Here is a 25,420-nt window from a genome sequence, read left to right on the forward strand (position 1 = left end):
AAACAGTAGACGCTCAAAATGCACATTCTTCTACTCAATATTCTACGATGATGCCGCATTCAAGATGAATAATCAAATCTAATTAAACAATATTCTTCAATCCAAGCTTGCGAAACCTATTACTCTACGAACTGCGTTTTCTCTCTAGTTTTTTTATAAATCTTAAATTAAAAAAAGTTCAAAAGTTTCAGCCGATGCTGTGTTAAGTATTAAATTTCATTTACGTTTCAAAATATACATTGAAAAAATATATATCTTTTTTAGTACATTTTAATATGATATTCAAAGGTGAATTTATGCACAAATGACGATTTTTCAGTAAGAATTGAAATGTTTGTGCTACTCTAATTATCTACAGATTTTAAAAACTTGTCTTTTTTAAAAATTGTATTGTTTAAATCTTATTGAAATTGTAAAAGTCGTTTTACATTAGTGTAATGAACAAAATACAATTTTATAATTGTTAAATATAAATATTTCAAATAGTTTTAGAAAATCTCAATTAAATACAATCATCACATTTCGCTTTACTTTCCAGCAAAGTTTCCTTCTCTTTATCCTATTTAGAATAAAATATTGTTTTAGACGTATACCTTGCTGTGTAACAGATCTTAATTTTACGTAATAATTAGAGATGAGCTCTCAATATTTTATTATCAATCAATATCAATACCGATAGATACTTCAGATGACATACTTAAATATTTTTTAAATAATTTAAGAGACTATATATAGTTTCTTCCGTGTTAATCTTAGAATTATGTATTATTGATTGAAGCATTCTGTTCCAGTCCACATACAAATTATATCAACAGAACAGAACAAAAAAGTTAATGTATAATCTTTGGTTAATTACACATATGGAGAATGAAAGATAACCGATTGAATAAGACCCTATGTAGGGGCAACCATCTCTCAGAGAACTATACTAGATAGATATTGTTTTAAAAGCTGTAATGGCGAGACTGATTTAGTGTTACATACAGTCAGAAGACTGGCCGACAAGTATATAGAACAGCAGTAGCTTAAAATAACCGCCGCACAAAAATGGAGCAGTACTATATATTTAATTTTTTAAGTTGTGTATGAGTAAAACCTATTGAAATTCATCAATGAATGAAAGTTAAGTATGATGATGCATCTCTGTCACTTCAGGAAGTATACGAGTGGACTAGAAATTTCGGAAATGATGTTTCTTTCGCAAAATATTATCGACTGGCTTATTGCAGCAGGTAGACATTGTGAAGAGAATCACTGAATATCAATCAACAAAATAACTTTATTATTGTAGATGGGTTATACAACAGCACACCATATTGTACCACACTAATTGACTTTTTTATGTTTTTCAGACACTTATGCACCCCTTTTGATATAGAAGGTGATTGCTTCTCAAAAATATTTAAGTCTGTGGTTAATACTACAAGTCAGAACCAAGAGAGCGAGCAAGGAATAACTCCACCGAAGAAATTTTCTTTTAAAATGAACGAGAAGTTATGTTTGTACATTTAAGTGAGTATTTACAAAAGTTTTATCAAGATTTGGAATGGACCGGAACAAACCTGAACGCTAAAGAGTAAACTTTGATTTGAATTTTTAAGAAAATTATTATTATAATATATAAAACAGATTTGATTGTCATTTTCAATTAAAAATTGAAATAAAATCATGTTACAAACACCTTTTTAAGCAAAAATTATCTAGTCTGAAGAAAATATTGGTATTGAGTATCGACCCATCTTCAGTATTCATACAAGTACGTATTTTAAACAGTGCAAGTTGTTAATACATATTTATACATAATGTACACGTGTATAATTAGTTGACAAAATCTCGTTTTATCAGCAAGGTATAATAGATAGTAAGTAGTACGGTTTTTTGTAGAAATCGAGCAGGCCAATGCTGCAGCGCCACCGATATTATGTCCACTTAAAAGAGCATGTGACAACGCACATTACTCTGTGTGGAGCTTATTCCGTGATGTGGGCGGTGAGGTCGACTCCCTGGCGAGCCGGGTCCGTCAGTTCGCCGGGGTCGGTGGCGGGGAGGGAAAGTAGATGTTAGGCCTCTAAAAAGATCAGAGCCGTTGGCTTTGGCTCTAAGTTTGACTTTTTGGCCTCCACGACAAGGAACTCTATGTCTTGCCGGTCTCGTTTCGCAAATGACTCTGCAATTAGCCGAGCGACGGCCTGATGGGGCAGTCCGTCTACACGTCGCCCGTCAACTTCCAGTATCAGTTGCCCTACTTCTAACCCTCCAGCGTCGTGAGCCGCACCATTTTCCTGAAAACATGTTAAGATAACGTTTATATTTTTAGGATAAATTAGTACATATAAAATCTTTTGATTTTAATACTATAACACTATTTCTACATTAACATGATATTTGGTTCTATTCTAATATATGTCATCCATAGTTTTGCTCTGTTTCAGTTTTCACTTTCGCTAAACACTTAGAGATATATCTATTTGTTGATAAAGAAGTATTTCTCTAAACATATTAGATTTAATAATATAACTAAAATTTGTACGTGGTATAATTCTCAAAATTTATCATTTTGTTTATCAGTCTCAAAAACTCACAACAAAACATATATTTTATAGAACGTTCTGCTGCTAATATCAAGATAGTTAAATGAATATTTAAATTATAACAATATAGTATATATTCAATCATAGGTTAGCATTATTATATTTTTCATTAGTTTTGTGCAAAAAGTACCACAACGAATAACTTTAATCTTTGCGCTATGTGAAAGTTGTTGAAATCAATTTTTCGATCCAAGAGATGATGCCAGTCGCTACTCGTTCATTTTGATAAATTGATAAGAAAGTGGACAAAGTAAAAGCTAGTAGTTATCTTTTTGGGTTCTTAAATTCCAATATGTAAGAGTATTGTTATAGCAATTATAAACCCTCAATGATTCAACAAAATCTTGTAAGTTGGCTGAGAAGGCATTAAAATCATTTGTAAGTCATATAACTATCTTAACTGCCATATTTAATTTGATTCTCGATTCGCCATTTCATAATGACAATACGAATCAGTCCCTTAATGTGACACGAATTGATTTAAGATATAAATGCTTTTCTCCCATACGACTACCTACACGAATTGATTTAAGATATAAATGTTTTTCTCCTATACAATTTTTGTTGCAACATGAAGAGCGGAGCGTCCTAAACAACTATATGTACTGGCAGGTAAATATATTATATTATAAAAGAAGTCAGTTATAAAAACTAAATACTTATAAACCATAATATGACCCTATTAAATATGTATTTAAACATATTATTGGTAAACTGGTACAAAAAAGTTAATAGTTACCCAGTTGTCCTTATATTTCTTGTATCAAAGTGGATTATCACACAACAAGCTAACCCAAAGGTTAGTATAGCAGTCCTATTATGCTGCTTTGGAATTTAATTTCACTAAAATTTTTTTGGTTGTGAAGACATTGATCACACATGCAATTGAGGTACATTTAAAATGGAGAATGTGTTAATTCTCAGAATCCCATTGATTTCTAGCAGTCTTTTTTTTAAATGACTTCAATTCACAATAATAATTCATAAGGAGAATCACTCATGCAACATTAATTAACTTGTAGGATTAATGCTTACATCACAATTTATTTGTGCTAAAAGATAAAAATAATTCAACAAATAGAACTGGAAACATAGCACGGTACACAAGATTTGAATAGGATTAAAAATATTCACTCACATGTATGTTAATAATTCTAGGTAAAGGATGCTTGGTGTTTGCGCCTCCTTCTATCGCTATCCCAAGTATAGGTTTAGTCTTCTTGACAGTTATATGTAAGTTTCCATGATGGTCAGGAATCACCCTAGCCGGATGAAGTTCTGGAGCACCCAGTGGTAGCCGTTGCATAGACTGATGTCTACGCATCGTATTAGCACCTTCTCCGAGTAGCGCGCCTCCTTCTTCTTTCATATCGAAGCTTCTTGAAAGTTTATGCGCCAACTCCTGGAAACACATTTCATTACAACTTAACTATTGATCATACATTTACATAAAACGAGAATAAATACTATATACATACATATGTTTTTATATGTATCGAGTTTATATATAGTAAAACAAAACAATTGTATGACATTCTATTGTGATAAATGTGCATACAACTATAAGCAAAACTTTGTGATTTACAATAAGGCTATTGTGAACTAATCTACAATAAATTTGAATTATATGAACTTTATAATAACTATTTCACAAATGTAATTTAACTAATTTCTAGAGTTTATGTTTAAATCTAAATCTTGGTTTGCTTATTACAGTTGAGCCATGAATATTGCTATAAAACAATGTGAATATCTCAGTTATTCTGTATTATTTGTATTTTATAAGAACATATTGAATATAAAAACCAATACACCTAACCTTCCAAACACCATCATAAACAAAACAAAGGATTGTATTAAGACTTAAGAGTACCAAAAATCTAGCAATTGATAAGATACGAGGATGAGTCAACTAAAAACCTTCAATATATTTTTATTCCATAATTTATTGAGCAAACATAATTAATTTTACGACAGTCTCCATGGCATTAAATATAGATTTCCAAATCTTAGAAAATGCATAGATAACTTCATAAAAAATCTGTTCGTAGTTATTTGTGCATCGTCTGTTGCACCTCTTTATTGAACTGAACATATTTTCTCCCATCTCCGCTTTTGAACGGTCCAAAGATATTTAAATCACTATGGCGGGATCTTGCGAGTATTTCATAAGTGATTTTCAAAACTCTAAATGCAGATCTTGGATCGTTGCCACAGTATATCTCCGGGCATCGGTTATCAGGTAAAATATTATTATTGAGATCTGGATGTCGTACTGATAACAATGTTTCCTTCGAGCATAGATAATTGGATACTGATTTTTCTGTTTTCTTTGTTTATAGTTTGCATAAAAGCACTACAAAAGTGCCTGGAAGACATCAATGCGTGGTTCTTTTAATTCTGAAAAAAACTGCAGAATATTTTGATGTGCTGTGCTGATGCATGAATCAATGTTACTCGACGATTTTCTTTCACCTTTCCATGGATTTTATGTTTTATCTGGGCTGTTTATAAACTTTGCTCTGTGCATTTTGTAAATTCGGCGACCATTTTAAGCTTCTGCTGTGTTGCATGTTTGATTCATAAAGTCAATATTAGCTATCGGCTACTCTTCGCACTATTGCCTCATTATACGGAGTATCTAGTCAACTTGCAGAATTATTTTCACCATTGGAGTTTGACTTAGAGGGCACTGTCAGCATCGTCAACTAGTGATGTCAAGGGGAAATCTTAAGTCGTTTGAGGCCTATGAGAGGTGGGTCGATGTTTGACCCCTATAATAAAAAGTGACATTTTTATTGTTTCAGCATTAATATAAATCGCAATTGATTTTGTTTTTCATACACGTATTTCATTCTTTTCGTGAGAGTTTTTTAGGCTCAAAACTAACCACTACCTCATTCCCTCACCAAGTGATCAATACTTTCATGTCAGTTTATTTGTCACTCGCGACAGTCCAGGTAGGAGGTTGGATCTAGCCTCAGTTTAAAACAAAGCTTGATTTACTTTTTTTGACTTATGTCAAATTATTATTTAAAACAAGTCTTAAAGGATTTAATACACCTGGCACACATGGCCTCCAGGTGACACGACAAGAGTTTTCAACACTTACATAATATATACAATAATTGTTAAGTTACGGCTTTGACTATTAATAAAATATTCGTATTTTTAAATTTTAAATCATTAGTTCTAACATATTTTGATATGTACACTAAATGTACATCACCGGACTTGTTTTTCACCGTAAGGATCGAAACAAAATCTTGAGCTTTATGCAACTAATTAACGAGTGCTGGTTATCTCAATGCCTTACACTCACTTTAATCATATTTTTATTTGACTTTTCCTCGTGAAAAATTAGCGAAAAAATCTCATAGAACTCGATGCATGTTTGGTCTGAACTGTTTTTGATTTTATTTGAAGGATATTGTAATAAATATAAAGGATGATCCAACTTTAGTTCCCGAACTTAAAAATATAACAATTTAAAGATTTCTTCATGTTTTTATTAATCAATAATTTAACGTATTTCGTTCATTACGAAAATTAATATAAATTAAATGACCACATCTGCACCTTTTTCAGCAGTTAATCCTTTCGATGACTTTTTCATATATTTTGCACGGCATTTCGGCTATAATTTGGCGGATGTTGGTTTTTATGTGCTCCAATGTTTCGGGTTTGTCGGCGTAGACACGACTCAGCGTAACACCACAAAAAATTCAATGGAATTAAATCGCATGATCTTGACGGTCAGTTGACGTTACCAAAACGTGAAATAATGCGCTCTTATGAGAACTTTTCACGCAAAACACCCAACGTTGCAACGTTGCGTCATCTTGTTGAAACCAAATGTCTTCCACATCATCATCATATCTTTGATTTCGTGCCAAAAATAATCGGTTATTATGCGTCTATAGCACTCACTGTTGACTGTTATAGTCCGATCTTCATAGTTTTCAAAAAAGTAAGAGCCAATAACGCCGCCTGACCACAATGTGCACCAAAAAGTCACTTTTTGGTGCGCATTTAATGATCTTTTGTAAATCACATGAGAATTTTTCTCGCCCCATATGCAGTAATTTTGCTTATTAACATACACATAGAAGTGGAAATGTGCTTCATCAGATAAGAAGATTTTCTTTGAAAAATCAGCATCAACTTCTTGGTGCTCTAGCACCCAATCTGCGTAAATTCTTTGCTGTCTATGGTTTCCGGTCTTTAGTTCTGGTGCTATGTAAATTTTATACGGGTGTAGGTGTAAGTCCAGATGCAAAATATGACAAAGGGAGCCATAAAAAAAACTACAAACGCCGACGAATCGACAATTCCGAGTCTTCAACCACATTTTTACTTACAGCAGCAATATTCTCCACGATAATGCACAGGCCTTACCCTATCTTCAACGTATTTTTCAAATTTTTTCACTAAGTTGCCAATTGTTAGCTCAGTAGCGAGATTAAATTGACCATAATCTTCCCATAAATTTTGATACATAGTTCTTACAGAATTGTTATTTCTGTAGAACAATTAAGCAATTTTAACATTTGACACTTTTAACGCGCGTGATTATTGACAGCTGCCTGATTTACATTACTGCCAACATAGGAAACTCGAATTGGATCAACCCGTGTGTACTAATTTAAGCCAATCAATAAGAACAAGTTAAAACTATCCACTATCCAACAATGTTGCGTAAAATATATTTCTTAGAAATAAAATATAAATAACTGAGATTTTTACATTTATATTTGTTTCAATATTCGTGCCTCACAAATTTAATGTATTTATATAAAGATGAATAAGACGAACATTTCATACTGATATTTTAAAATAATGTAATATCTAACATGCTTTAAATAATATTTGGGTGTTTGATCAAAACTATGTGTGCTGTATATTTTGCTAACAAACAAATAAACTTGCAAAAGAGTTATAATACAATCAATAACGATAAAGTAAATCAATCAAATAAAATCAAATTAAATAATGACGACCGCATTTTTTCCCACGATGGCATTACCCTAACTAATCAACAATTGGTGTTCTTAAGTACACAAAAAAATAATAAAGGTTTGATTCAATGAAGAGAAGGTGTTGAGAGGCGCGGTCGGCATCCCGTGCTTTTGTGTGTGTATGTGGACTGGAGAAAGTAAAATCTTTGCTTCAAAAGAAAGTCTCTCATGAGGCACGCTCTGTACTCTATTCTCTATTGTGTTATTTAGGTTTGATTTTGTATGTTAATTCAAGATGAACGGAAAGAAAAACTAAATTCACACGACAAACAAGAAGACTACACACTTCTTCATCATAAGCGTTCAATAACATCATTATCAAAATTCATAGACGTACTTATGTCAATCATTTACTTTAACAATGCATTATTATTATTATTTGTTAATTGTTTTATTAATATTGCTTTAATAATTAAAAAATTAAGACGCGAAATAATAATGATCTAATTCGAAAGTCAGTATTTTGGCTCTGGATTTAATGTAATAGTTAAGATGTTATTGCCTTATAATATATTATAAATTTATAACGTTATATATTATATACTTTCAATATTAAAATTTATGTATGAAAGTATTATAATTTGCAATGGTACACAATGGTACTACGATGTGATCATTTATCACGAGTGAACATTAAATAAATTCATAATGATTGATTTCCATAATTATTTATTAATTACACGTTTATAGCATAATTATAAAGAAGAGTATGTTATTATAAATTCTTGCACGTCCATGAAAATATGTTGATAACAATGATGAAAATCAGTAATGACGATAAATAACAAATTAATATTTGTTTTTATTGAACGTCTTTAATCGATCGATTAAAATAAAATATAAATTTTAAAAATTAAAAGCGTACAATAAATATTGTTTTTATACAATTTTGCTAATAAAAGCTTAAATAAGATAAAAGATAAAATAAATGTTTTAAAAAAAATATGCTAAAATGCAGTGAGGTGATGATTTTTGAAAAGTGATTCAGATCAAATTCATGCTTTATTTTAAAAATCGTTAATTTTTAAATATCAAATATATATATAAGATTTAAAATGTAGATTTATAGAACCATCGTTTTGTCCTATTAATATTTATTAAAGAAAAACTACTGGACAATCTAGATGCGAGCGTTTAATTAATGGACTGTTTCGATATTATTATAAGTTATTTTTATTCAATGCTTTTTGAAAGTACAACAACGAAACGGTCTATCGAAATAAACGCAGCGCAACATTTTGAAGCTCAATTATTGAAAAATAAATAAAATAAAATAAATTGAAAAAATAAATAAATAAAAAAAGAACAAACAAACGGAACATAAAGTCAGAAACGTTCAACTATTCGGCGTGCATTTTAGAAAGATTAAAGTGCGAATAATCGATGTTTTGTTATCTTTCACCGGCGTGAGGAAGAGGGAGACTTACGAGAGGCCTTCCCCAGTACCATGACTTGACTTTCTGCGTCCATCCACCGAGTGACGACCGCAGCCCTTCGAGGTAGCCGCACTGAAACCATCACACCCCGACCCCGACCTTTAGAACTATTCAGACGACCCTCCGCGGACGACAAATCCGCGTGGGGAGCACATTACGCTATCTGACCATCGCGCCTCGTTCAATCGAAAAGATTTTCCAAATTAAAAAAAAAACAGGGAACACAACCCCATATATATAGAAGAAAAAAGCGATGGCGAGAAATAATTAAAAATAAATAAATTTAAAAAAAAATCATCGTGAACTTTACGATCGGACAGCATTCCATAAGATCATAAGGTTCCCGAATGAATATTTTTTTAATAATTAAAAAATAAATCAAAAGCATCAAATGCAAATATTCATTATATATAAACGAATACTATACACACTAAGTAAAAATCATAAGCTTTGTTTAATTAATCAATAATTTATATAAATGCATAATATGTTATATATATACTACTTGGATAATTAAAACTATAATTATATAAATCGCAGGTCGTTAATTTTGAAAATCTATGGGGTTATTAATCGCTATGTTATATGTTATTTAAAAATACTAAGCTATATTTTTATTTATATAATATGAAGTTAGGTATAAAATGGCAGATGTTATAGTATATACTGTGAGCCTAGCTATATGATGGATTTATCTATCTGGCTAGCTAATCGTTTAGTATGTAAAATCGATCAATTTATTACTTCATATCACAATATAAATAACAACGATGCTATTTATATGAATATAAATATACAAAAGTAGACCAAATGTTGAGACGTGTTTGCATTATTGGAGCATTTATAAACTAATATTCCTAAAAAAATAAGATTTATAAACATAACTGTATTATAATAATAACACAATCAACAACTACTAAGTAGTGGGACACCAAACTGAAATCAAAGTCTGTTTTATGACATATATTTTATTAATTATAAACTAGCTTGATTTTATTTTTTTATTATTCATTCGTGAGATTAGGAAAAACTAGGAAAATTCAATAATTAACACAATAAAAAATTATTAGGAAGATAGTGAGACCCGGTTCCCTGACGATTGGTCCCCCTACAATTGACCAACATCAATTGCTTCCCCGGACAGTTGACCCCTTACACATTTATCCGCCAAAGTTTTTTCAAGAATTTATATTCATAAAAACAATCATCAGTAAAGATTATAAATATATAATATTATGGAAACAAATTTATAAAATTATTTCTCTCGTACAAAATTACATATAATTCCAGATAATTGCTCATTTGGCATAATAATAAAAATAACTAATGTTTTATTTTAGAAAAAAGTAAAATAATCTCTCATGTGTTTTATTTTTCTATTTACTACACATTTATATTTTTTCAGTTATGGAATTAATATAAAATTATATTTTAAATAGATCCATAATTATTTACACTAATATTATATTACAGGTAATTATATTTAAATGCAAATAAAATTTAACTTAAAAACTGAACTAAACTTTTAAAAGTATAAATTAAAAATGATTTACTGTAAATATGAAAACATTCTTAATTATCTGGAAATATATGTAATTTCGTACGAAAGCAATATTTTTATTAATTTGCTCTATTCCTACATAAATATAATAATTGTAGTTACGAATATAAATACTGGAGGACCAATTTCTGGGGGAGCAATTGTCGAAGGACAAATAGTTGGTGCTCTGTGAGACATCATACTGAATCTGTTTATAAATATATCTATCAATTTTTTTAATAATTCATCACGATATTTACCTATGATATTAGAAAAACTAAGAAAATTGAATCTGTGATGATCGATTGAAATTATATTTATATAATAATTATTAATTTTGATCTCTCAGACATAATAGAAATTGTAAAACACTAAAATCAATATGGGATTCGAACCTATTCTCTCAGATATACTTATACCATTATATCTTTGTATCTGTATTATTACGTTTATTACAGCTAACTAATATATACAACCAGATTTTAAAATATTTTTAAATATTAGCAATTTATACTGATACATAAAAAACATCCTCACAGATATAAACGCCCTTTAATCGTCTTTAATTAAAATTCTTGCATCTCATAAATAATTGCTGAAGGCAAAATACTTTGAAATGAATACAAGTGGTCTGAAATTAACTCTTATTTATTACTTTTTTATTTTGTAATGACAACAGTTGTTTAAAAAAATATATTTCTAACATAACATTGTTAAATAGTAAATAAATGTGATTCCAACTCAAAAGTTCATTTTTTGTGGTACTTTATTTTATTTTATTGCAGCAAAGTATGAACTAAATGAAAGTGTCATGAAATGAGTTTTTTTTGCAACAGATGTTGTATTCATAGTGCCGTAAAAAATATTAAATAACGGGCATTTTACATTTATACAGATAAGAGTCAAGAGTAAGGTCATCAAAGTTAAAATTACATCCTAACAATACATCATGTATGCAGGTACGACGTATTCATTCACTTTGACTATTGTCGTGAATTTGTTACTATCAACAATGCGATGGATTGGGACAAAACTGGAGAACGAAGCCATTCCTAGGCATATGTAAATTTAGCTTTAACTCAATTGAATCGAATTGACTGCAAGTAACATTATGCACTCAAATGCCTCACTAGCACAATATGCAAACACGTCTAGACTTTTGGCCTCTGTTGATTCTGCAGCACCGCAACAAAAGTATCGCTAACAACATTACATATGTGTGTGACGTAAAAAGTAGTGAATCGTAATTACCTGATCCTGGTGATGTGCCACAGTCGAGAACAGGTGAGGTAGGGACAGAACAGGTGTGTGGTAGGGGCATAACAGCCAGCAGCGAAGAGGGAGCACAACAAAACAGTTGACAAGTCAGTTAGAACCGCGATACAGACGGAGTAGTACGGCTCGTGGCCACGCACAAAAACAGTACATACAAATAAATATTTCAAAATCAATTGTAAAGTATAACGACGATAGTTCAACGACGAAGAACAACGCACATGAAGAACTAAACGAGGAGATAAACGGTTTTGATCGCAGCGTGTTTATACGGCGTCGGTTGTGCTAACGTTTTAAGGTTAGGATTTAAACCTTTTTATTATTATACATTTTTATAAATATATTAACTGTTTATAACAAAAGAAAATCAATTCGGTTTGAAATACTTTCAAATATATCATGTCAATAGATTTATTTTAAAACCATGTGAGAATAAAAAAGCTAAACATAACATAAGAATCTATAAACATATAAATTACGGAACCAACTCACATTTCAAGTATAGAGTGGTATTGAATTGTAAAATTTACACTATCAAAATTCAGACACATACGATATATAATTTATTGATCACGTTTGGATATGTTTATGTACATCTCTCTGTGTGTAGGTATATGATAAAATTTTGAGTCCATAATAAGATTAAACTTTGATCTGATATATTATATATTTTATTTAGTTTATAATTTCAAAAACGTTAAAATGAAAGTACGTTGTTAAATAATTAGCTTAAAAAAATATGCTTAAACTTATTATTTGATGACGATACTTATTATTTAATGCACTCAAATTATGTAATATTTTTATGTATACTGTAAAATTTATAGATTCTAAATAATGGTTCTAAATATGTTGTATTAAAATATAAAAAATATTAGAATCTCACGCGTTTATTTTTTAATATAACTGTTGATTATTTCATATTATCAATAATATTAGTATTAAATTAACTCTTATATAATAATAACATAATTATATCCATGCACAAATTTTAAAAACTCTTCTGACAAGAGCAGCAAGAATTAGCTTGCTTTCTGTATAAAAAAATGTAAATTTGTAAAAGTGTAAATCTCTTTATTATTTTATCTTTTTATCAAAACAAGATTGCAGATTAAATTGGCTAACAAATTTAACCAAATTATCTTTAAGGTATATTTTTTGTATGGGTTTTATGTTAATTTGATTAAAACTACGGTAGTTATCATGTCCTCAACAACCCACACAAATGACAAAAAATATTAACTTTTTCTCAGCTATTTATTATTCTGGAACGTTTTAAACCTTTTTACTTTTTTATGAATTATGCTTTTTATAATATTTTTCACTAACCGCTATTTTGAAAGCATTTAATGGATCAATCTGGCTAACTAACTTAGCGTAGATAATAACTAGATCTATTTTAAGGACAATTTTCATATCGATATGACAAATACTGCAATAGTTATCTTGTCCAAAAATGTCGTTTTATTCCATATAGTATATACATATATTATGTATATTACATATATGATATATTTTTTTGTAATTTTAAATAATATAATTTAATCTTTAATAAAAATATGTATGCTATAGAGTTTAAAAATATAAACAATAAAATATTCGAATATTCTAATCTATTCATATACATATATTTATATTTACAATAAAAAGTAGCAAGACTATACTATATTTGCGTTAACACAGTCAGTTCATCATTATTCATAAGAGATGGCAAGTACTATTAGCTCAAAAGCACACGATACGGATATACGTTCGATATACTCCAATTGATTGATAAATATAAAAAAATATAATAATGATTTTATTTTTTATAAATTTGTTCCTAATATAAACACGAGCAATAGTATAAACCCAAACTTGCCATCTCTTTCTCAATTATGAATAATGATGAAATGGATAGCTCTCGAACTGACTGTATTATCGCAAATAAAGCTTAATTTATTTTAAATTAAAAAGTTGTAATTGTAAATGTTCTAAGCTTTAAATAAGTACGAAGTTTCAAAATAATAAATTACTTTAGACAGACTTTAAGTTTAATATTATTTTAAATAAGATTAATTTAAAAAAGTAAAAATATCAATACCATTCATTCATAAAGTGCACAGCTGCGTAATATTAACTCGAAAATATGAGTAATTTTTAAAATTTCATTAATTGAAAATTGTTTTTTTTTTTAATTATTTTGCATAAGACTGCTTATTTGTCTGCTTTTAGCTTTTATAAATAACAACAATGGTAAAAATTACTACCTGCGTTGTTGAAAATATACGATACATTTTTAACGTTACAAAATTCGTCTAGAAAATATTTTTTTTTACATATTTCACAACAAATATGAACCAATAGTTTACCAAATATTCGAATAACAAATAGGTAAAAAATATGTACAATAGTTAGATAAATATATACATATACGTATAAGTATATGTGTACATATACAGATACAGATATCGCAACTAAGGGTTGATTTGTGATAGTCGATATCTGTACATATTAAGAAATTTACTTAAAAGTGATCATAGAAACGAACTTTCAAATATGCAAAATTAGTTAATGTATGTATCTTTTTATATATTCATCTACAAAAATAAAAAATATCAAAGCATCAAAAACACACGCTTTCAAGATTCAAGGTCCAAGTAAACGAACGTTTATTTTTTTAAAGAAAAATATATGCATATAATAGATAATATGTTCATTGTATATTTTACTGATTTAATCTCATATTTAAGTGTTAGTTTCCATATTTTTTATCTGTTAAAAAAATGATTTTATTATAGCATAATCATATATACTTGTAAATTGACCTTTCAATGACAAACTTGTATTAAAGGAAAATATCAATAATATATTTGCTTATGACATTTAACAGTCTAAATACTTACACATATGTAAATATACCGAGAATCATTAATAAATGACACACATTTTTTACTATAATTGTGAGTAAAGTTACAAAACGATAAAAATATTACATAATATAAAAAAGTTAATTAGAAAATATTATTCTTTAAGCTTAGAGATAAAATATAATAAGAATAATATTTATACAATATGTACACAATGAAAAATCTAGTTTATTATAATAAATAAAAAAACAAACTACGGAAATAATAACTAGATCATACTTTCCTATTATTACAACAAAACTTAAGTCAATTATTATTATATATTGAAAACCAAATTAAATAAATAAATACACGCAATTAACGCATGTGTTGTAAGAGTATAATTTTCTCAAATTGCTTGGACATTATGTTTTACCAAAAAACAGCGATATTTCAACCAATATTATGGTTGCCTAAGCATTTTTTCACATGCGACGAAAATTAAACCATTTTAAGTAACTTGAACTTGAATTGACGATTGTATCAACATTTTTTTAAGCAGTCGTTGTTTTTCTTTTAAGCAAGTCTTTAACTTTTTAATAATTAACTAAACTTGAACTGCACGATTAAGCACAACATAACTATTATTTAAAAAGCCTATGAAATTACCACGTTAAAAGCGGTGTAAAGAATATTCTCGCGTCTAGGCGAACTAATTATAAAACACAACATAATGGTTTCAATATTTACATATATAATTACACGTCTTGTATAAATTATTACACCGACATTAACCACCGCGGTTGTATAAGGATTATTTAATATATATGCAATAAGTTTTATGCATTTCTTTGACAGAATACACCTAGCATAAAGTGCAAAATTTATGTGAATACTTCAAACTATATTCGTTTAGAGACTCGTATATTTCGACAAAGTCGTTAAATGCAAAACGAAAGAGATCTACAGTCGATTACATTGTAAATTCAAGTCATAGCATCGTACTCGTTTCGATTGCATATTTATTAATATATTACATAGATTGTATGTAATAAAATAAATAACACTGCACGTAATAAACTGAATCGAATCTCGGTTTAAATTGATATGGTTTTTTAACCATTTAACCGCGTCCCACTTTTGCAGCGCTAGTTTTCCCATTCGGCAAGACAAATGGGCCAATTAGAGAAAAATATATAACCCATTTCTATCCCTCTCTCTAGACTAGACAGGCTGTGTGTATTTTCGCGACACTTTCGAACCGGTTTCGAGATAATCTCGTCCGCTCGAGTTTAAACACAACGAATGATAACCGGAAAACCGAAACGGCGTGTGAGAAAGTAACGAGTCGTTTGTATTATTTGTCGCGGGCTAATTCAATGGTGAATGTTGAAAGACGTGAAAAAATTGCATTATAAATATATGCATGTAGAATATGTTATTTGAAAAGTGAGATTAATGAGCTTGCATTAAAAAAGTAATTAGAATTAAATTTCTTAAAATAAAAAAAAAACATACATGACAGCAAAACAATTTCTACAATCAATACCAAAGATGGTACTTTATTGATTATATATCATATATGCAAAAAACATAAATATTCTAAGCTTTAAATAATTATTTTTATTAAAAGTTTCGTTTTCATTATTTTTATTATCAAAAATATTCATTAGGTGCTGTTTATTTTATCATACCAAGTTGTAGTTCCTGCATCATTACAGCAACTCCAGCTCTGTATTATAAATTACTTTAGACAGACTTAAAATAAAATATTATTCGTATTGATTTAAAAGAAATAGAATATCAATACCAGCCATTTATAAAATCTACAGATGCATAATATTAATTTACAGAATTTTAATGTAGAGAATACTTTTCTCATTATTTTTCATTTACATTTCTCACTGCTCCTATTGTTTTTAAAACTAACAAATAATATATGTACTTTAAAACGTGGCTGTTTTTGCCGTTCAGTCAGTTCGTGCGGTACCCATTTATCCATTTTTTTTCACTTCTATGGCATCCAATTGTCGTGAAACGGTTGCAGAAAAAACCTTTTGTGAAAAGTATTATGCGTGTCTGGACAGTTGGTTATGGATTAGCTTAAATAGTGTTTCGCAACATTTTTTCATCAAAATCAGAAGGGTGTCTTTCATGGATTAATATCGCCAGTAAGAATTTTTTCAAATGAAACGTCTTACCGTGCTCTGACTAACAGCACCCTCGTCAAGTCTCAAATTGATATTTATAGTAGACTGCACTCCATTATGATTTAGTTCTATTCATATAAAAAGGATAATTAAATCTTTTGTCGACACCATAATGCATAGGAGCTCAAAAAACCAAGAAAAATCTGTCTGCAAATGAAAAGAAAAATAAATAAATAATACATCACCCCTCGTAGAATAAATGTTATATATTATATATAGTAATTTACTACGAACATCGTGTTTCAATCACAGACTGTTTCTGACTAAATAACTATTTTCAGATTTTTTTTATTTTGAACAACATTTATTTTTTAATGCGGTATATTGTAGGTATTTTATTTCATTGTCATAAAAAGTTGGCGACTTTAATTTAAAATATACAGAGAGCCCCCTTTTCACATCGACTGAATTTTTAATAGTGTTTTCGTCTAGGAAGTGTTACACCAATATAAATTAAAGGTCTGGAGAATATGTTAGACAAAAAAAAACTTTTTAGCAAAGATTTTGGAATGTATTGAGAGTCAATTTCGCCATGTGAGGATGTGCATTGTCGTATTATTTAACTATTTGACTTATATTAACAAGTGTATGCCTTTTTTTACTTCCTTGATCACAATAGAAGCTTGTTGTTATTGTTTAGTAAGGTTTAAGAATTTCATAATGCACAATTTCATAATGTCGAATTTTTTAATTTCATAATGCACAATTTTTTAATTTCATAATGCACAATTTTTTAATTTCATAATTTCACAATTTTTTAATTTCATAATTTCACAATTTTTTAATTTCATAATTTTTTAATTTCATAATGCACAATTTCATAATGTCGAATTTTTCAAGAATTCAAGAGTCAAAACATTTTTTTCGAGGATAATGAATGAAAATGAAAACAAACACGGCAGATTTTGACTTAAATTGCCAACATTTATGAGCAATTATTCATTTAACTATTTATGAATGGTATTTAAAGCAATAAGAATCGTTTGAACAATCTTCCTTCTAAAAATATTTGATACGCTGATCCTTTATTGTGTTACATACAAGTACCAATAAAATTCAACAAGATGGCTGTGTATAAAAATCATTTTTTTCCTATTTATTCCTTCACTTTCACTAATTTACTACTATGGAATTATCTAATATTTTGCCAATACAGTTTATAGCTCAATTCATTATATTTTTAAAGAACGTAATTGAAATTGTAAAGGATCAACATTCACTTATATAATTATTTTACAGCACTAATAACAGTTTCCGTTCTCATTACAAAAATTATATGATGGTTTAATAATATAATAATAAATTAATAAAATAAAATAAAAAATAACTATTTTACTCAAGAGAGTTATAATAAATAAATAGTAAAAAAACATATATAAAACAAGCAATTTAACATTAATTTATGCTATTTATTAAAACAACATAATTGCTTATAATATTAATCAATTCAAAAAAACTGATATGATCATTTTATTGCAGATTTTTTTTGATGCGTTATAAATCAAGGTAACATATACATAAACATAAGACAACACAAAGAAAATAAACGAATAGTCTGACTCATGATGATCTGTTATATGACTAAGGCGTATTAGCATAAGAATCGTTTTGATATTATTATACTAGGATGATATTTTTCATTAAAATCGTTTAATATATACATATGTATGTACTCTATATTTCATTAATTAAAATTAGTAATATGTAACGTATTGCTAAGCAAAATGTTTATTTATAAATTACATATATGCATATGCGCATAAGTCCCTTATACGTATTTCCGCGTTACGCATACGCGGAAATTAATCAATCAAATTTCATATTTTCATCAGTGCGTAAGTCGGATCGTTTCGAAAAAGCTAACCGGGAATAGCGTCGCGTAATTTTCCGGAAGTCAAGTGGCTTTATAACTCGACTTTTTACAATCTGGTTGTGTATCGTTTAGCGTTTTATTGTTTTAAAAGCGTCGATTGCAAATTAATTAATTAGCGATTGCGAACCGTTGCGCGAAAAACGGATACAGTGTGGCAACAAAGTGAAATTCGACATTTTCACGCTTCGCTTCTAGGGACGTCTCTTGTTGCGACTTTGATGCATAGATAAGTGTCGCTTTTTTCGTCACTGTTGCGTAATTTAAAAATATATTTGATATGGCGATAAATTATATGGACGTTGAATCTCGCAGTAATGTTGCTCTGTATGTACTAGCAAAATATAACGGTTAGGTAATAAATATGTATTGTTGTGTATTTACTGTATATATCCTCGAGGCAAAGCGTTTTTCAAAGCTTATTATTGTCGAACGTTGTTATGAGATATATTATGAACTCATTTTAAACCCAAGTTGTACGCATTGTTCATCAAGTTGAAAAATTCCTTTTGTATAATTAGCAAAAGTTAAGGCAAGTTTAAACTGTGACTTTCTTTATCTCGCTTAACGAGGCAGCTTTCTTGAGGGCGTTCTTAATGAATGCATAACGTTTTCTTTTCTTTTAATAATTTCCATATATACATATATAATTATGAGGTGAACTCAAAAATAACGTCGAACAAAATTATTTTACAAATCACGATCCTAGCATATTAGAAAATAAATATTTACAAATGTTATTATTGTATAATAGATTATATTATACAATGTGTGACGTTTAGGTTCAATCTTTGATATTTTTATAGCAGATTAGTATTTATTTTTCACGATATTTATTAATGACATAAATTCAAGTTTTTTCTGTATGCAGATTATTTAAATTGTTTAGATACATTCAATCTGCTGCGAACTCTTTCTTTTCACAGAGTGATTTAGATTTTTTATGGAGATGAGCTTTCGTCAACCGTCTGCCATTTAGTGTCGGAAAGTGCCATACTGTGTCACTTTCTCGGTAGAAACATTTTTACTAGAGAAACATCCACTAAATATCTCGGAATCACTTTTAAATTAAATTATTCTAGGCTTTGTTCCTCATGGAAGGCATTTTATTTTGACAACCTATTGGTTATTTATCACACTTTAGTTTGCAGCGCTTTTTATTCGGAATCTTTAATTTGGAATCCTTCAATATCCAAATATTCCCTCAAAAAAGTTTAGAAAATTTCTTGTATCCCAGCGTCTTTCTTTTAGAAGCGTTGGGATACGATTCGCTAAGTTCTCCCAGAAAGTTCTATATCGCTAAGCATTTCTTCAAACTATTAAAGGGTGCAGGCGACAATTAAACTATTCTCGAGGAATTCTAGTTTTGAGTTCCAGAACGACTTCGAGAATTAGGATCGTGTCTTCTTGTGATGTCCATTAAAGTCAGAACGTATCCAACTATCCAACTCGCTCATGACTGTCACCATCAGGCTCTTTAATATGCTGGCATTGCATATTGATATATTAAATGTTAGCTACGAGGAGCTGGTCTACTTATGGTTTTATTTTAATAATTTATATTTTGATTTTTCTCACTATATATTTATTGTATATATACATATATATTATTATGTATTGTAATAATACAATGTATTGCAGCGTACGCCACAACTTCCACTTTTTATCCAAAAAACACGCACACTAAACTAATACCATCGTATTATAGGAATTGACAACCAGTTACTGTGATATTATATATTATATTTTTATTTATTTTGTGTGAAATAGGTCGAAATATTTACTTTTATAGCCGGATGTGATTTAGACGAAAAACCTTGAAATAGCTTTACGAACAAGCGAGACAACGAAGTATCTTAGGAAAATGCATTGATTGAATATCGTGCAAGTTAACTATAAAAAAATACTAGAGAATGAATCATTGGATTTTTTTGAATCAAAATAGTGATTTTATTTTGAATTTTTATTTTTTAAATGAATTTAATTTTATGTCAATTTTCTGTGAATATATTTTTTATGTTTGTAAATTTATATATATATTCTATGTATGTAATTTGTATCACTATATAAAAAAAATATTTTAATATTTTTTTAAATGTCTTAAATCATATTTTTTAAATAATATATCATACGTGTAACATAATTATCAACCTCTGCATAAACTCGCCGAAGTATGCCGAGTTATTGCAGCGTAAGTAGAAACAAAAACAGCACACAATCGTATTATATTTTCGTGCGACTTATACGACTTTCTTCTTGTGACTCGGCTCTAGCACGCGCGAACGTATTTGTAGAAAAATTGGAAGCTGTGGCATACACTGCTTGTATTGTTTATCTTTTGACCCTCGTGATCCATTGGGGTAACCTGTTTGGTCACAATGGTTTTAATTTAATTTTAATAAATTAATTAATTTTTAAAACAAGTATTTTTGAATAGACGCTTTCACACCAAACAAATAAAACGGCTGAAATTATTCATCCTTTATCTCAGCAAAAAAAAGTGCAGCTTGTTTGAGTTATTTTTTTTTTGTTCGTGACAGAGATTTTATTCTTACTAAATATGGGGTAATAACATAAAAATAGTCTGTTGAACTGACAACAAAATATATTTCAAAAAGAGCAGGAAGGGGTGGTAAAGTACCCGAGAATTTCTCTCAGCTACCCTGCTTGTGATTTTAATCCAAGTAAAGTAATCCTTTCTTTATTTCTGTTGACATTAAAAATACATTAATAATCGATCTATATATAAAAAATATTGCATTATATTAATAATCTAATGCGTATATTTATTATTGTTTTACTTTTCATTAACAGCTTTGAATTGGCTTTGGATAAAATCCACTTTAAAAAATCTATATTCTCTTTTTTATGTTATAGTTTTAATGAATACAGACGCTTTTGTTGTCGTCGTTTGTGACTTTTTGATCCAGCCTAATGGTCCCGAATGGTTCCGGAGAAAAATCCAGAGCACGTTCCGCTCTCGAGCGGAAAATTCGTACCGGCGCTCTCGTTGCGCAATAATTTTTAATTGGGAAAACGAGATTCGAAAGCGGCGCCTTCACAAAGGAAAATACAAACCCGTGAAAACACTGACATATAGATGGATAGATAGTCTTTGACGGGCGCTGATTCGTTTTTTCACTAACGAACAATGCAGCGATCGAAATGATAATAAAAAAAATGGCACGATTTATATGGAAATATGTTTTCAGAGCTTTCGGGATTATTTCGAGCTATTATTATATGAAAATAATTATGCCCAATATACATATATTTTTATCAATTTTTCAGTTGGATTTGCCAGATAATAATTATAAATATAATAAATATCACTTTTTCAACTAAGATAAGACAATTATATTTTTAATTTCATGTCGTTTTTAAACGCTTTTATAATTTGTATAAAAGAACACTTAAAAATCTTGTTTGATTGCATTGTTTTATAATTTATTACAATAATATGTACATATTAAATAATGTAAAGCATATTATTAGCTTTGCGAATCATAATATAAATATAATTTTTTTAAGTGGAAACTAATTTCTAAAAAAATATATAAATATTTTATTCAATAAAAAAACATTTTAATGATTTATAAAATTGTTCTAGATATTTCTTTTTCACCATATGTATTTTTTTATACTCGTTATTATTTATACGGTTTGTTAAAACGCGTAACTGTTTGCATTATTTCACTGGGATTAAGCTTGATTACTTTTTTTGCTACAAAGATTCAATCAATTAATTTATATTTAAAAGTATGCGTTGCGTTTTTTTATTATCGATTTAATCCTTTATAAAAACGTAAATTATGAAAAAAAAATACACTAACTAATGATTGAACTCTTAAATAGATGGCAAACTTCTATATAAACAAAATGATATAATTATACGCGTACATGTGAAAATTTAAAAAAAATAAGGATCTTTTATAGCTAATTTTATTTATAAAACAGCATTTTCAAACGTTTGTTTTAAAATTTTGATTTAAATGTGGAAGATCCGATAACTCTGTGCAGCTGGTTGAATCTTCCACAAAACTCATTTAAAATATTATGAAAAGGAAATAATAATCCGTTTTGACAAAAGGCCTAACTAACAATAAAATAATATTTAATAGCAAAATTATCAGAGATTCACGGGACCACCTCACTGTTAGCACATTGTATAAAACACCAGAAAAACTACTCTTTTGTGCGTAAATAGCTAGACAGTGCGTCTATTGACACTATTGTAATTTACCCATTGCATTAACAATTTCCAAAGTTCACTTTATAATTTTACTTTAAGGTATAAACATATTTTTTGGTTGAAAAATCAAGCGATGCAATTGTATAAATGACAGTCGCATATGTGATACGCCAGAGCTGTGTCGAATCAAAAGAATAAAACATTTGACACTTTGTCACGTGGGCAGACGATTACACGATTTAAGAGGAGACGATCACATGATTCGAGAGAAGACGATCAAGCGACACGAGGCAAGAGATGATCACACAATTCGAAATGAGGCGAATAAACCAACCAGACGAGATAAATAATAACTCACTAGCAAAAATATAACCATCGGCTTCAAATAGAACGAACTTGCAAGCGTTTCGAAAAAATCAATAATTAATTAACATTAATTATGAATAAATTAAATATTTAAGAATGATTTGAAAGCTTAATAATATCAAAAAGACTCTAATTTACAAATATGGCACCAAACATTTTTTTTTATTAATTTAATAATATAAATTATATATTTTATTATTGTATTTAAATTTCTAATTTAAGAGGATAAATAGTCAAGATATATTTGGAAAGATCTCAGACTCCACGCACTTGACATAACGGAAGAACCGGTCTTATTCGCGTGGCCCACGCGTCGGCATCTCCCAAAGGATCTCTCTTACTTGGACCCGGAAGGCTTCCATTCGTTTTATTTTCGCACATAAACAACGGTTCTCTATCGCTGTCTAGATCGACCTTTTCGAGGCGTGTACGAAACCTGACCGCAAAAATTAGGTTCACGTCCGAAAATAATTGTACTCGCTTCCTAGCCAATTCTATTACAATAGTCCTTGCTAAAATTTATATTTGATGTCCTTATTATATAATACATAAAATATAACTGTGAATTATGCATTATGCGATAGAGTAAATTGCATTTATCAAAATATTGTTATAAAACATATTCATAAAAGGATGAAATCAATGATTTAGAATCGATTCCAAATGCATAACTTACTGTAACGTGTTACATTTAAAAATAATGTTATAAAATAAGTTTAGTAACGTAATAGTTTAATAACTTGATTTTTTTTATATTATTTACATATCGAAAGTAATTAATTATACATAATAATAATAAAAATCTAATACTGAATATTATTGTATTTTATTATAAAATACCATTAAAAATTAATAATATTTAAATCGAAATCGAGAGAAATGCAAAGCGAATATTCTACTTATGAATTTCACGCAAATTTGAATATCGATATCGATTTCGAATAGATCTTAAAATTGGGTTATTGAGTCGTTTCGGCGTTAGAATCTCAATTCGAGATGAAGCGAATTGAATTTCACTTTAACGTTAATTTACGTAGCAGTTGCAATATTGTAATATAACCAAATAGCGCAATTTGATTCGGTTCTTTGTTTATAGTATATAAAAAAATCGTCTGACATACATTTTGCTGTAGTAGCATAAACAAAAAAAACTGTGGTAATATTTATAAATAAGGTTCTAGGTTACGTAATCATTTCGTGCGTGTGGAGCGGAAATTGAAAATTTCCCTCAATATCAAGTAATTAAAACATGATAATACACGGACATGATCGAGGTGGATTTCCGCCTTGTGCGTACGTTAAATCGTAACAAATCGTTACAAAATGGCGTTCGGAATCCGATGGCTCTCAATTGGGCGTGAAAGTTGCCAATCACTGATGTCAATTAGATTCATGATTGTTATTATAAAACTATATTTTTCGTGACTCTGATATTACTAAAATTTTATAGCAGATTGTATTATAATAGTTCTATTATGGTAGAGAATGAAATATGAATTCAAATTACATTTTTTTTATATTATACCATGTATATACCAAATAACAATTAATTGTATGTTACAACTTGTAAACCTCATGGTGTATTATTATTATACCTTACTATGTTTATAAACGACCTTGATCGCAATATTGGCGATTGTAGTTAATTGTAAGATTATTTATTATTAAAATAATTATATGAGAAAGGGCATCATTATATTATTTAGATAAATTACGTTGTTCTCAAAATACGTAATAATTTTAATAAAAATGTACAAAAATCAAACGGCAAAACTCAAACACTAAAACCACATATTAAGGGAAATTTGCTGTCATTTAAACGAGATATTATATTGGATTTGTATCATTTTTACATTTTTTTCTGATTTTGTATGATCTAATTTATTCTAAGCAGGGGAAGACTATACGATTACTAGTCAGATGATCGATTTTTAGAAGATCTGTTTATTTTTAATACTCAGTTTACTTTAATATAGTCAAGAACTAGTAGCTTCAGCTATATAAAAAGTTATATCTAAATTCCTAGTTACATAGTACTATTCTTTAACACATGACAAATGATATAAACATTCATATTTTAAATCAATTTCTATT

General features: G+C 28.8%; 1 protein-coding gene and 1 long non-coding RNA gene across 2 annotated transcripts in view; one reads left to right on the plus strand and one right to left on the minus strand.

The window, feature by feature from the left end:
* Positions 1–1,470: 1,470 nt before the first annotated feature.
* LOC148226176 (uncharacterized) lies at positions 1,471–11,973 on the minus strand. Its single transcript, XR_015812306.1, has 3 exons — positions 11,837–11,973; positions 3,730–3,993; positions 1,471–2,282 (listed from the first exon to the last, which is right to left on the minus strand). It is a non-coding gene; the product is annotated as an uncharacterized LOC148226176 (long non-coding RNA).
* A 43-nt stretch (positions 11,974–12,016) lies between these two features.
* The window catches only part of LOC148226177 (uncharacterized), a 36,092-nt gene continuing 22,688 nt past the window's right edge, over positions 12,017–25,420 (plus strand). Inside the window, exon 1 of the mRNA XM_088204208.1 lies at positions 12,017–12,158. The gene's annotated coding sequence lies outside the window, so the exon portion shown is untranslated. The remainder of the gene's footprint in view (positions 12,159–25,420) is intronic.

This window comes from Plectrocnemia conspersa, unplaced genomic scaffold (genome assembly GCF_051122295.1).
Source record: "Plectrocnemia conspersa isolate PC_06_02 unplaced genomic scaffold, ASM5112229v1 ptg000014l, whole genome shotgun sequence".
NCBI lineage: Eukaryota > Metazoa > Arthropoda > Insecta > Trichoptera > Polycentropodidae > Plectrocnemia > Plectrocnemia conspersa.